At 39.1% G+C, this 14,586-nt stretch overlaps 1 long non-coding RNA gene and 1 pseudogene across 1 annotated transcript; both read right to left on the minus strand.

Moving 5' to 3' along the window:
• Positions 1-665: 665 nt before the first annotated feature.
• LOC102666208 (uncharacterized) lies at positions 666-2,476 on the minus strand. The gene is made up of 3 exons (XR_005888514.1): positions 1,749-2,476; positions 1,079-1,668; positions 666-997 (listed from the first exon to the last, which is right to left on the minus strand). It is a non-coding gene; the product is annotated as an uncharacterized lncRNA (long non-coding RNA).
• A 6,233-nt stretch (positions 2,477-8,709) lies between these two features.
• Positions 8,710-13,051, minus strand: LOC100810106 (aminoacylase-1-like; annotated as a pseudogene).
• Between the last annotated feature and the right edge of the window lie 1,535 nt (positions 13,052-14,586).

Consider the following 14,586-nt stretch of genomic DNA (forward strand, 5'->3'; position numbering starts at 1 on the left):
CATGTAGACCTAAGCGGACACTGAACTTGTAATATTTATGTATCTATATTTACATTGGATTTATGTTCATGTAATTAATGAATTGTTCCGTGAACAAGTGTTAGTGTGTCAAATTGTTATATTTGTGTTGAACTGAAAGCTAGTTATATGTTTCTAATAGGCCGAAAACCAACTTTTTTATTTTTGGTGCCTCGATTTGAGGTGCGATTCGATGGAACGGGGCGCTGCTTTTATTTTTTTGTTGGTTCTTTGACATGCAAACATGCCAAATAGCGACCCTGTACAATCTCAAGCGGCTCCCACATAATTTTAAAAAAAGCCCGAACAGGGGTACTTAGGCATGTTTCTAAAAGACCCAAAACCATTTTTTTTTATTCTTTACTGTACGTATATATATGGTTAAAGTTTCTTAGTGACCATAACATTGTATTACTTTAACATATTTTTTCCAACATGACAATAAGTTTATTTTACATATTTTTTCCTTTAATAAAATTGTCATGTCATAATTTTTATTTTTTATTTCCATATTTGAATGAATGGAATAACATATTATTTTCAACATGACAATTTTTTTTATTTTCCTAATATTATCTCCTTGTTAAATTATTTTATCTTCTTTATTTTATATATTCAAATACCATTATAAATGTGACTCATGTGTGTGGTTTATATTTAAATTTCAAACCATATATTTATAGAGAGACAAACATAAATCATAAATGATGTAAGTAAATGTGTTTTATGACATACATAAACAAATACAAAAATTAATAATTTAAGTACAATAAAAATATAAATCCTAATCTATGTGGCGTCTCTGGCACGGCCTAAGACTTCCATCTGCGGCATCACCTCTAGCTCTCCTCAGACAACGAGTCATGATGTCATGTAAGTCAGTGCCCTCAGTGACCATCATGAGGTTGATGACCCGCTCCAAATCCTCAACAATCGCTCCTAAATCCTGAGCCATCCCCTGACATCCTTCGCAGTGAACCTGTCACAGTCAAAATATCAAAGTCAGTATCACATTTTAAAAAAAATTTAAATTATGAACAACTACAGAAGTTATGCTTACCACTAAATGCGTAGGGAGATCGGTCGCGACTGAAACCTCGAGGATGGGTGGCTCGACGAACTCCTCATGATGAGGAGGAGGTGGATGTCTCGACGCAGCAGTCTCCTCGGTCCGCGTGATGAATGGGTACGATATCCGAAAAACCACTCCATGTAGTCTGGCGCTACCTGTCCAGGAACTACACAGAACTCCCCTGAAGGCACCAAATGGTCTGAAAAATGCAGCCACCGATCATCTATATCATCACCCGTCAAAGAATCACAAACCAGTGGCGGAGGGACCGTCTGAAGGTAGCCAAACTGTCAAAGAACCCACTCAGGTTGAACGTGCACCACAATCTGACCCCATCTGAGCTGGCCGGTGTACGACGATATCAAGTCAAAGGCCTTGACTCCCCGGTGTTCACCATAGGGCATCCAGCACACGTCAGTCACAGTCAGGGCATCCAAACGTCTCCGATACGGGGCTCCCTTGATCCCCGTCATATGAGCCTTACCCGTAAGCCACCTACAGGCCCGTGGGCTCCTCTCATCATAAGCATCATGAACGACGGATGTATGCACTGTAGGAAAGTGCTCGTATATCCAGCACTACAAACACATAGTCAACATCAATAAAAAAAAAGAGATTCAATGCTACTTCAATTTAAATTATCAGTGATAATACATACCTAGAGAAGTGTAATATAACCGCCCAGCTGCCGTGTAGAGGCCTGCGACGCGTTGTTCAGATGCTCGTACATGTGGACTAATGCAGCCTCTCCCCAGGCGAATCCCCCTGCCTGGGCTAGGTCCCTGAAAGCCTCCAAGTGCACGACATGTACATGGGTTGAACTCTTGTTGGCGAAAAGAGTACAACCCACCAAGTGGAGCAGATATGTGCGGGCTACTACAACCCATCGTCTGGCCCTGCACTGGCTCTCATACAAGTCTCGAAGCCACCCCAACCGGACATGAGGCCCACCAGCCTGTCGGGTCTCAAATATAGCCTCCTCATGACTGACCTCAAGAAGCTCCGTCAGTAGACCAATCGCGTCTGAAGTAACAAGCGGCTCGAACGTATGCAGCGCGCCAGTGATGGGAAGGTGTAGGAGTGACGCCACGTCATCCAATGTGATCGTCAACTCGCCTACTGGCAGGTGGAACGTGCTAGTCTCGCGATGCCACCTCTTGACGAAGGCGGATATGAGTCTAGGATCAGTGGTGATAACAGAATACCTGATCAGTGGACTCAATCCGGTGCCAACAATCAACCCTTTGATCTCAGGCGTTGGTCTCCCAATTTTATATACTTTTCTACCGTGGGAGACCAACTTCAGATCGGGTCGTTCCTAAATTGAATAATAATTTATAATAACGTGTATATAAAAAACAATCCAACTATAAATAATTTTTATGTAATTAGTCAACATTAAAAACTGCGTACCTGTTTACTCCAGATGCTGTGTGCGACATGCTCAGCAAAATCGGTCAAAATCGATGGGTCACGTGGTCCACCGGGGAAACCCTCATCTGCAGCAGGTGACCCCAAGCTCCCATCAGTAGCCACTCCCTCTGTCTAAACAGCATCGGCGGCGCCTGTCATCTCTGGAGTGGCATCAGACACATGAGGAACATCCTCATGCAGCTGAGGCACATCCTCAGGTCTCTCTGTGACGTCCTCACACAGACGAACCCGTTGCCTATGTGTTGAAGCAGTAGGTCTACGACGCAGAGGAACATCAGCCTCATGCGCATCCTCACTAATGCCTCTACCTCTACCAGCTCCTAACGCATGACCTAAACCTTGTGTTCTAATCATGAAGAACATTTATTTTTTCGGTCAAATTAAATATTCAAATTAAATCATTACAAATTTGTTCAAACACATGTTTTGTATGTTTCTTACTAATTTGGTCAAATTAAGTTTTCAATGTTTCTTGGACATGATGTTCTCATGATATGTGTGACATTCTCATTTATGATATCTGTGACATTATGCTTCATTATGAGGGACATGTAGAATCAAGGCATGCTTTTTGTTTTTTGGTTTAGTATTTTGAAAATAGGACAAAGAATTTAGGAGACACAATTATCCTAAAAGCTGAAATTGAATAATGAAATTGTTTGCTTCCAAGGGAATAATCAAATCAAACATTATAAGATTTACTTCCAAGGGAAATATAATAGGCAGAATTTTTGGTTTCTGTTTGGATCATGTTTAAATTCTTTTTACAGCTCCAACAGGATTAACACTTACCCTTCTCTCATTAGTAACACAAAGCCCAAGATGAATGATGAGTGGTTCAAATCATGAGCTGATCCGAAGGGGGGGGGGGGAAATGGCCTAGAGGATCACTTAAAAAAATTCCCACTGTTTTATCTCTATCTAACACATTTATTGTTTTCAATGAAGAAGTTTGAGTTCCATATTGTAGTTGGTCTAACAATCAGAGATTGGATTTAAGTTGTCTTAATTGATATGATATTGTGGAGCGCGTGCATGTTCAGAAGGAATTCCAAAGAAAAGAAAAAAGCTCATGGCACTTTCTAGGTTTCTTTAGATCAGGGAAATGGGTATTTTATATGTTTCTGTTCTTTGGTTTTGTATTTTCAAGATTGCTATCTTGTTAGCATTCAGTGTGCATGCGTGCTTGATTGTAGCACTCTCATTAGCATGAACTATGCTTGTGTAAGTGTCGTTATACATTTTTAGTGAATGATCAATTGATCTTTTGACAAAAAAAGAAAAAAGAAAAAAAGAGAGGAAGCATTTACATAAAAGAGATGGATAGCAGCAGATTGATGGCAGAGGAGTTTAAGTTCATTCAATTTTCGGTCATATGGTATCAGCTTTGAATTGCCATGCTTATAACATTGCTTAGATTGTGTAGGTGTCAGATTAGACAAATTTGTTTTCAATATCAAAAGAATTCCCATTGTCATTGACAGGTTGCAGGCTATTAGATTAGATTAGACAAATTTCTTTTCAATATCAAAATAAATTTAGAAACAGAGTAACACAAGAACTTTGTTTTCTTGTCTCATATTTTTTCCTAATTACAAGTCTAACAGTAGTCTGATAGTTGCATATTAGTATCCTAACTTACCTTGTTTTTTTTCTTAACCCTCTCATTCATCAGGGAAAAAGAATCCTAACTAATCCACATAATTTATGCAGTGTATACAGTCATTTAGACATCCTAACCAAATGACAACAAATAACAATTCAATTTAGACATCCTAACCAAATGAAAGCAAAATACAATAGGTGATGCATCAAAATTAGGGAGTTTGTGTAAGTTAAATACCATATACACTTTGTAATAGCAAATAAATTAAAAATAATAATTACTAATATCAATAAATTGGTGGTTCAGACAAAATTTTCAAGAAAAAAAACAAAAAAATAGCAAAACATGGTCCGCGAAAGAAGTTTCGCATGTTCTTCCGCGAGAAGGATAGGTAGCCTGCGGAAGAAGGTTCCGCAGGTTCTTCCGCGACCAGGAAATGTTGCCTGCGGAAGAAGGTTCCGCAGGTTCTTCCGCTGGATCCTATAGAAGAATTTGCAGAACCTTCTTCCGCTGGACCTAGCGGAAGAACCTTCTTCGCCTTCTTCCGCCGGAACCCGCGGAAAAGCCTTCTTACCTTTCTTCCACAGGATCCCGTGGAAGAACCCCTTCTTCTGCTACAATATCCAACTTCCCCTTCCACACGCGCAGAAGAAGGTTCTTCTCGCGGAAGTACCTTCGTCTTCAACCTCAGCCACCACACATCACTCATGTCGTCTATCCTACGGCCATTAACGCTTCCAAATGAAGACATGAGGTTAGAACACTAACCTGGATGGCGGAAGAAACATACAAAGCTAGCCAATGGAGGATGCCAATACCTGTGGAGGAGAAGAAGGGAACCAAATTTCAAAGCGCGGAAGAAGAAGCTTGCTATCTGATACACAGAAGACGAAGGAAGAAGACAAACCTTTTTGGAAGGAGAAGAACGAAAGCACGGAAGAAGAAGCTTGCGGGGAGGTTGCTGGGTGCACGGGAGAAGAAGGAAAGCGCAGAAGAAAACATTTTTTAAAACGGAAGAAGAAGAAAATGTTTTTTTTTTTAAAATATATTAACTTTTATTTTTTAAATGAAGGGTATTTTTGGAAGTTCATTCAATTGCTGGGTGCACTTGCAATTTTGTTGGGTGCACCTAGCAACACCCTTTCATAGTGCATACGCATGTCCGTTCAAGTTGTCAAATAGAACTTTTATTAACATTAACCGACAAATTAACGAGAACTGGCTAATAGATTAAAATTTTTAAGGGCCTTATGAACAATTGAGTTTTTAAAAACTACAGTCTAAATAACCAACGTCCAATCTCTCAAACATCAAAATGATTAATTACTCACTATTAATCAGATTAGAAATGTTAGCCATACACTTTTTTAAACACACTATTATTAATTAAAATTGTCACTTATTTAATGGGTTTTACTTACAATTTTCTAATTTTTAATAAAATTTAAAAGATAATAAAGAGTGTCCAAAAAATGTTTGAAAGTGTTGCTAACACTTCTCATTAATCGGATAGATACATTTCTCTAGCGCACAACCGCCTGTGTGTATAAACCAGCAACTCCTTTGACATACTTGTATAAATTAATATATGACGCTTATATCAAACTAAAATAAACATTCTCTCTTAAATGTGTGAACACTTTTTTCAACCACAACTTCACCTATTTAGTATTTATCGTGGTAACCATTGTTTTACTTCTGAAGATTTTACATTGCATAGAAGGATGAAACTTATAGAGAACAGTAGAGAATTGGATCCTTGGCCCATGATAGGCAACCATCAATGATTTAACATTAAGGACCAAAGAAACTTCAGAGAAAAAAATTCTACAATTTCTAAAAGTACAATAATAAGTATGTACCATCCCATCCCCAGTCCCTACCATGAGCGAATTGAAACAACAAAGGACTTTTTCTTTTCTTTTCGTTGAGGCGTTGGATATCAATGTTGCTATTTATGGTTCCACACCACTTATTATTTGGGGGTGGGGTATCCAATGCTCAGGAACCTCAATGATACAAATGACAGGGGGGGTATGAATGACACGGGGGGTCTACAGGAAGTAAGCATTACAAGGCCCAAGAGGAAGGTTAACAACATATTAACAGGAGACATCATGCATCATGCATAATACGTAGTAGACATCATGCAATAGGCATACCAAATCGCGCCATTTAGATAATGTAGAATATTATGGATATGATTCTGTTAGGATATTCCATGATTGCTCTTATTCTTCTGTTATTGCTGTCGGAAGTTTGTTCCTTAGCAGCTAGCAATATATATATATATATATATATATATATGTATGTATGTATAAGGCACTTCTCTTTGGAATATAAGAAAGAAATATCAGAAAAGCTCTCTCTTCTTCTCTCTCAGGAGGCTTGTCTTGGTCCTCGAATTTCAAGACGTAACATTGATGCTTTCATTTAGAGCCCATGGTTGCTATACCAGCTTCAACTACCGCAACCCACACCACCCACCAAACCACCTCTCCTCATTGCTTCCTCTCCACACTACCCTCCATCAACAACCACCTTCCTTTCCATTTCGGCACACACCTCGAATGGCGGATGCCGAACTTTCTGCCGCTCGCGAGGATCGCCTCGAGGCCGCCATGGCCAAACTTGCTACAGCTCAATGTCGCCTCGAATCCACACTGGATGCCCTTCTTCTAAAACTGCTTCCGAGAACCAGCCACCATTACCCATCGTCCTCCGTGCAGTCACCACCATCGCCTCCGCCTTCTAGGCTGACTGCACCTCCATGCCCCGTACCGATGCAACACAACCAATCACCCTTGCCGACTCCGCTGCCGACGCCGACTCCGCCGCCCGTGCCACCTCCGCCGTCCATGCTGACTCCACCTCCACTCCCCGCACTCATACAGCCGCATCCCACACCCTTGCCGGCTCCGTTTCCCATTATGGTCGTTCCCTTCCTTGCTAACAGCAACCCCCACGCGTCCTCTGATCGTCGCTAGATCACCATTTCCCAAGTCCGCAAGGAGTTCTCCAGCCGCTGCAACAACCACTCCTTCCTCTTTTATGCTACTATCGATGCCGCAAAATGGCTCGACTTCCACAACACTATCTTCATTTGCTCATTCCTTCACCCATTTTAATTTGGGATCCCGGTTCGATTTTGTCGAGGCTGGTTGTGACTTCGGGTGGTGAACTTAAGTGTCTTACTTGGGTGCCAAGTAGCAAAACTTGGACCACGTTTTAGTACACGCCTAAGAATCAGTGTGATGGCTACAGAGCGTGTGGTCCTTATGGGTTGTGTGACTACCAACGCTTCATCGGTTTGCACGTGCGTGGGAGTGTTCAGACTGAGGAACCAGCAGGCATGGAATTTGAGAGATGGGTCTGATGGGTATGAGAGGAACAAGAATTTGGATTGTGGGAGTGACAAGTTTTTGCATGTAAAGAACGTGAAGTTACCGTAGACAACCTATGTGTTTGTGAACAGGAGCATGAACCCAAGGGAGTGTCAGGATTTTTGCCTCAGGGATTGTTCTTGCACTGCTTATGCCAACATTCAGATCACAAACGAAGGAAGTGGATGCGTGACGTGGAGTGGTGAACTCATAGATATGAGGCTGTATAGAAGCGGATGCGTGACGTGGAATGGTGATTTGTAGATATGAGGTTGTATTGTTACGTCTTGCTTGCTCGGGAATTTGAAGCCATAGTTTGAAAATCCAACACCTTGAGGACAAGGTGTTTTTGATGGGCTCGGGAACCAATGTTACGTCTTGAAATTCGAGGACCAAGACAAGCTTATTGAGAGAGAAGAAGAGAGAGCTTTTTTGATATTTCTTTCTTATACATATATATATTGCTAGCTGCTAGGGAACAAACTCCCAACAACAATAACAAAAGGATAAGCGCAATCATGGAATATCCTAATAGAATGATATCCATAACATTCTACACTATCTAAATGGTGCGATTTGGTATGCCTACTACATGATGTCTACTACGTACTATATGCATGATGCCTCCTGTTAATCATGTTGTTAACCTTCCTCTTGGGCCTAGTAGTGCTTACTGCCTGCAGATCCCCTGTGTCATTCATACCCCCCCCCCCCCCGTGTCATTCGTATCACTCAATCAACTGGGGGCATTTAATGTGAAGCTTTTGTAAATGTACTCAAGGAACTTATCAAAACTCATATACCTGAATTCCCTTCATGAACACAATATCTTTTAAGTGCTGCAAGCAAAAAGTCACAGGAGTTAAAAAAAAAACTAGAGTAACAGTTCATGTGGAATGAAATGAGAATTGCATAATAATAAAGAATCGAAAGAATTGTTTCAACCTCATTGTGGTCATGAAGCAAGATGGGAGTATTCTTCATTGGGGAGAAACTGAGCACAGGAATTCCTTTCTGTTTGAGGTATCGAGCATTAGTTGTGGATGCAAGAATTTCAGGCCTTGAAAGTTTTTCTCCAATAGATGATATAGCTTACTTGAAATCTGACCACCGTGGATAGGAATCATTGGTTGCGGTCATTAATAGGCGTCCAATGTAGTCTCTAAGGGGTCCTTTCTCTATAATCAGCCAATTTTGGTTGCCCAAAAACAAGACAAAAAAATTACAGTCAAGAAATTAATGGAAAAGATGACGGCGTTATGTTTTAACAACAGAGTGACAACTGATACTATAAAGGAATAGAACAAGACCTCATAGAATAAAAGAGCTTACAAGCTCTTGTACTATCCATGGTATTCAATCCCAAATAGCACTACAGAGTGGCTAAGCCTGAAAACCCTATAGTAAGATAATGGGTAGTGGGATGGTTGCAATTCAAAAGTTGAGACGCACATTATATACTTTATATTACACAAACATATATATGCTGATTTTTTTTTAAAAAAATGCCTAAAATTAAAGACATTCATGATGAATGATAAAAAATTAGAATTTGACACATGTTGTCAATAACAACAATCAATATCAGGAATCAAATAAGTTCAAGCCTCTAAAACTTAAAGCAACTAAGTATTCAAATTCAACTGGGAATACAGTAGCCAATTAGAAATAAAATAAATAAATAAATAAATTGTATGAGTCACTAATCTATGAGTAAATAGATTGTACGCATGTATATTTACTATTGCAAAAATAGCCTATTTTAATGTTGAGATTTTCCAGCACTAGTAAAGTCTTTTAATGTTGAAGTAGCTTTAAAAACCTCCAACGGTGACAGTGACACTGTGATGCATATCTATCTTTTTCTAAAGAGTCTCCTGTATTGTGTATGTAATCACCATCTAATGATTTATGCCTCATTTTTTGTAGTTTGATATCAGCATCAAGTTGTTTTTCTTGGATCATTGTCCCATATCCCATATCCCATTTATTGCAAGGACCTTGTAAATTTATGTGAAGCAAGATATTGAACGAATGAAAACCAATATATATTCCCTTGTAGCATTCAACCGGTTCATCTTAGATTGTGATATAGCAACATGTGCTACAATTCCATTCAGCCAAAGAACTAGTAATTGTTTGAGATCACACTTTTCTTGAAGCCTCTGGTGATTGTGGAGTTTCTGAGCCTGAAGTAAACCACTAATCATTAGCATCCATTATCACTGCATCTTCTTGAACTGCAGCCATAAAGGCCTTTATACAGGTGAAAAATTACAAACCGCTCATATATATTCTAATTGCTTCATCCTCATTTTCCATACATCAGTTATCCTATTGAAAGCATCCACAGCAGAGACAACACCCACAATAGCTTTATTTATCTTCATTTAGAAGCACCTTATTAATTGTTCCCCCTGGTGCTGGTAAGGCAAGATAATCCAATTGCAAGGTATAGGAATTGAGTCCCATTTTAGAAGTATGGGACTTGGGTGTGGGGTTTAGAAGGCATCGGGCTCTTCAATTATAATGGCTAGCTCTTGTTAATTTTGATGTGGTTCTCCCAAGGGTTTTATCAAATGGTATCAGAGTTTTGCACCATGTCTCTCAATTGCAAAGCAATGTGGTTCGCTGTGCACTAACCCTTTTTGACTAGTCTCACATGGACTGATGGACATTGCAATGTTCTTGTGCGAATGGTATCACGAAGAAGAGAAAATAAGGAATTTGCAGCAAAGGACCAAATGAAAGAGAGAGAACAACCAAGGGAAGCAATGGTAACTGGGGTTTGAGACAAGAGGGGATAGAATACAACAAACTAACATAGGCTGGCAGCAGGATGCTAGAAAACACCAGAAATACTACTAGAGAAGGGTGGGTTGGTGTGATTTGTTTAGATGAAAGAGTGTTTCATGGCGGGAAAATTAGGAAAAATAATGTTTTTCCCTACGCTCTAGAAGGGAGGAGAGATAACAATTTTTGTCCTTGAAAAACCTCTAAACAATGGTGTTACAGGGGGTTGAAAAGGGTTTTTGAAACACCTCACGCCCATAGAGGTTGGCTGTGAACTAGCATTTGGACTAGTCCTAGACAAACACTACAATGCAAGCACCACCACCTGCACCGCTCATTTGCAGCATAGAGACATGGTAAGAAGCTCTAATACCAATTATTAAGACCCTGGGGAGAACTACACCACAAAAGCAAGCCATTGTAGTTGGAGAACTCAAGGTTAAGGCCTAATAAACCCTACATTAGAATGCCAAACTTTCATTGTGATACTCAACTCTCACACCTTGCAATATGATCCTAACAATAATCTGAGATACATTAAAGATATTGCGACATTCTAATACTTTGTAACAAGCGTGATGCTAAGTGAACTTTGGTTTAGGGGAGGGGAGTTAGAATATTAATATTACTATTGATGTTAGGAGTGTTATTGGGCTAAGCTTGTACCAGTTGTACTATGCTCGCATTTGACTTAAATTCTTAGTATAAATATTAAATACAAGTATGAAGTTTAATTAGTGTTTTGTATCACAGCATCACACACGTACACATCTTCTCTTTTCTACCCAAATTCAGTCCAATTCTTAAATTTCAATATGGTGCATCCAGAATCAAGACTGAAACCAAAAAAGAAAATCTATTAATATAGTACTCAAAAGCCATAAAGACATAAGTGCAGACAATTCTTTGCAGGGTGTAAATCAACCAGCAGATCTCCCAACCCCATAGGCAGTCAATCAATTCCAACAGACACAAATTCAGTAAAATCAGAATTTCTTCAATTTCAACAGAGAAGGCTTATAGTAATAGTCATATACATACATATTGTAATCTAATAGAATTAAAACTTTACAACATGCATAAAAAATGCTTATTAACAAACCTTCCAAACATCTTAGTTGTTAGAAATGCAATCCCTAGGCTGTGGTTTATTGTTAATCGATTTGTTGTACTAACCAACCAGTCTCTTGGAAGATTATGTAGCAATGATAATCAGTCATGCTATAGTGCTAGTTGAGTATCTGTCGTTTAGATGGATCTTTAGTATCATAGACATAAAATAAAAAAGCTATACAGAAGGAATGGAATTGTAAATATATAGCAAATGTGCTCATACTCTGTTATCATAAACGACAGGGATGTAAAACAATCTAAGACTACAGTACCAGACTCAGTCAGTAGCACCCAAGCAAGGAGAATCCAAAATCCTACTTGAACAAAAAATGCAGCCAATGACAACATACTGGATAAATGCCTGAAACTAACAGCAACATTTCCCATTAAAAATCTCACCTCATATGACATATTCCTAACAGCCGGCGCCCATTCCTTTGCAATTCTCCTCCTCATTTCCTCCGCATCTGTCGTTGGTGTCAGCCTCAGATCAAACCCAGCTTCTGCCCCTAAAGGCTGGACGTTCATCACAAACCCCTGCACAAACACACACCATCCATTTCAAAAACAACCACAACCAAATTCAAATAAACCATCAATCAGGTTCTCAAAGTATTATTACCCTTTCTCTTAAATTAATCCCTTTAGTAATAAAACTACATAAATAATCCCAAAATATTGAATATCCATCTATTTAATCTCCAAGTTGATATATTTTACAAACATTTAGGTACTAATTTGAAGGGTTTTCCAATACTTAAAAGGACTACTTACCATCATTTCTAATACTTGAAGAATTACTTACATAGTTATTTTTACTTTAAGAATCAATCAAATTTAATTAAAACATAACCATGCATTCCCAAACTCACATCTTTAGAAGCAACCCCAACCTTAAAATAAAATAAACCGGATTTACCGACACAACCTCAGCATTCAATGCGTTCCCCGCCTTCACCACATCAAACTGACTCTCCATGAACCTATTCACTACCTCCACACTCTCCATCAAATTCTCCATCGCACTCCCATCGTACATCCTCGACCCGTGCTCGGGCAGTCCCCTTGCCCTAATCTTCACGTTCCACGGAACCCTATCCGAGTAGAAAACCCTAAATTCGTCGCCCGGCGAGGCCTGCCCCTCGCCGAGCGCGAATCCGACGTTGAGCCCGTCGAATTCCTCAGACTCAACAAACTTGGCGGCGCTGTCGAAGCCGCCGATTTCCTCGTCGGGGACGAGGGAGATGTGGATTGTGCGGTGTAGGGTGAAGGACTGAGATTTGAGGTTGCGGATGGCTTCCAGATATTGAATAGTGATGCATTTGTCATCCTGGGAGCCGCGGGCGAAGATGGCGCCGGAGGAGGTGCGGTGGACGGAGAAGGGAGGGTGGAGCCATTTCTCGGGCTCGGCAGGGACGGAGTCGAGGTGGGAGTTGAGGAGGAGGAAGGGGTTGGAGCCCGACCTGGTTGGACGAACTCGAGGGTTTGGGTTTTGAGGCCCAGGCTTTGGGCCTGGGCTTTGAGGAAGAAGACCACGGAGGAGTCGTCTGGGGAAGGGTGGGCCGTGTTGATACGGAGGTAACGCTGGAAGCGCGTGATGGGAGTGTCTTCTTGTGCTTCGAGGAGGAGTTTGTGTTGTTAGGTTGTTGCGGTTGCGAAGTGGGGAAGAAGGAGAATGAGAGTGAGAAAGCGAGGATAGGAAAATGGGACTGTGGAGTGGCCATGGAAATGGACATGGGGACAAAGCAAGTCAACTCAGGTGCTTGGTACGGTTCCACTCAACAACACATTGTGGAAGATCTGGATTAGCGTAATAGATTCAAGTAAAGGCTAACTAAAGTCTAAACTCAATATAAAATCAAGACATGCGATCTGCCAACGTATCCTTACTTTTTTAGTATGAGATACTAAAAAAAACAAAGATTGTGTAAATTAGAAAATCTTACGCACAAATTACTTTGCCAAGTAAAAAACACACAAACTTTTCATTTTATGGCGGCTTACAAAGTCATTTGTGGCAGCTAAAGCCACCACAATATTTTAAAGAAACAAAAAAGGCTGGAAAGTAAAATATTATTTTAAATATTTTAAAGCCACGGCAAAATACAACAACCTAAAGAATAAACTTGCTCAACTAATTCACATTTTGCTTAAAGAAATATGTTATTCAAACCAACATAAGAAATTACCCAAAATCAAAGATATAAATTATTCGAATATCAAATAATTCCAAATAAAAAAACATTTTATGATTTAAATATCTTAAACAAAATATTTTTTTAGCCCCAAAAACCAAATCGTAATAAAATAATAATAAAAATAAGTGCCACGACATCATTTAATGATGGAAGGGACAAAAATGATCAAAAGTTGTGACAAAAAAAAGTTGGAGGACATTGATCGATCATCAAAAAAATTAAGGAGCAAAATCATAAATGTTAAAAGTTTAGAGACTAAAAACATATTTTATCCAATCATAAATAAAATAAGAGAAAATAGTTATTAGGTAAATAGTTGTTATACTATTTTTTAATTATAAATGAATAATAAGTTTTTTAAAAAAACTTTTGTACTAATTAAAGAGTTGTCTAAGTAATTTTAAGTGGAAGTAAGGTTAAAGAATCTCATCCTAGGTGGTCCAATCTAATTTTAAAAAGTGCATTAAAAATTGGACTATTTTTTAGTTCACCTTCTATAAACAAATTTTGCTACCAATTATCCCATTATTTCAAATATATATATATATATTAGATTTGGATTTAAAATCTATATCCATTTAATTGGATAAAATTTGTTCCACTTTCTTTGAAATCGGTTTATAGTTTAAAACTAGTTTGATTTTAAATCTAGTTTTAATTTTTAAACAATTTTGTCCCACTTAGGGTGGGACTACTTTTGGTTGCCCTTATTTTGGGTTATTTTTATTCAACATCGACCAGAACAATTTTGTTGACCTTGATTAGGGTTGTTTTTGCCTGATCTTGGTTAGGGAATTTTTGATCAATGACGATTGAGAGAATTTTCGGTTGACTTTGTCCAGGTTTGTTTTTTTGCCGATCTTGCCTAAGGTTATTTTTAGTCAACGTCAATCCAAGCAAATTTTAACCGATCTCAATCAAGACTATTTTTTACTAATCTCGGATAGAGTAATTTTGGCCAACGTCAGG

Source organism: Glycine max, chromosome 14, assembly GCF_000004515.6.
Source record: "Glycine max cultivar Williams 82 chromosome 14, Glycine_max_v4.0, whole genome shotgun sequence".
NCBI classification, from domain to species: Eukaryota; Viridiplantae; Streptophyta; class Magnoliopsida; order Fabales; family Fabaceae; genus Glycine; species Glycine max.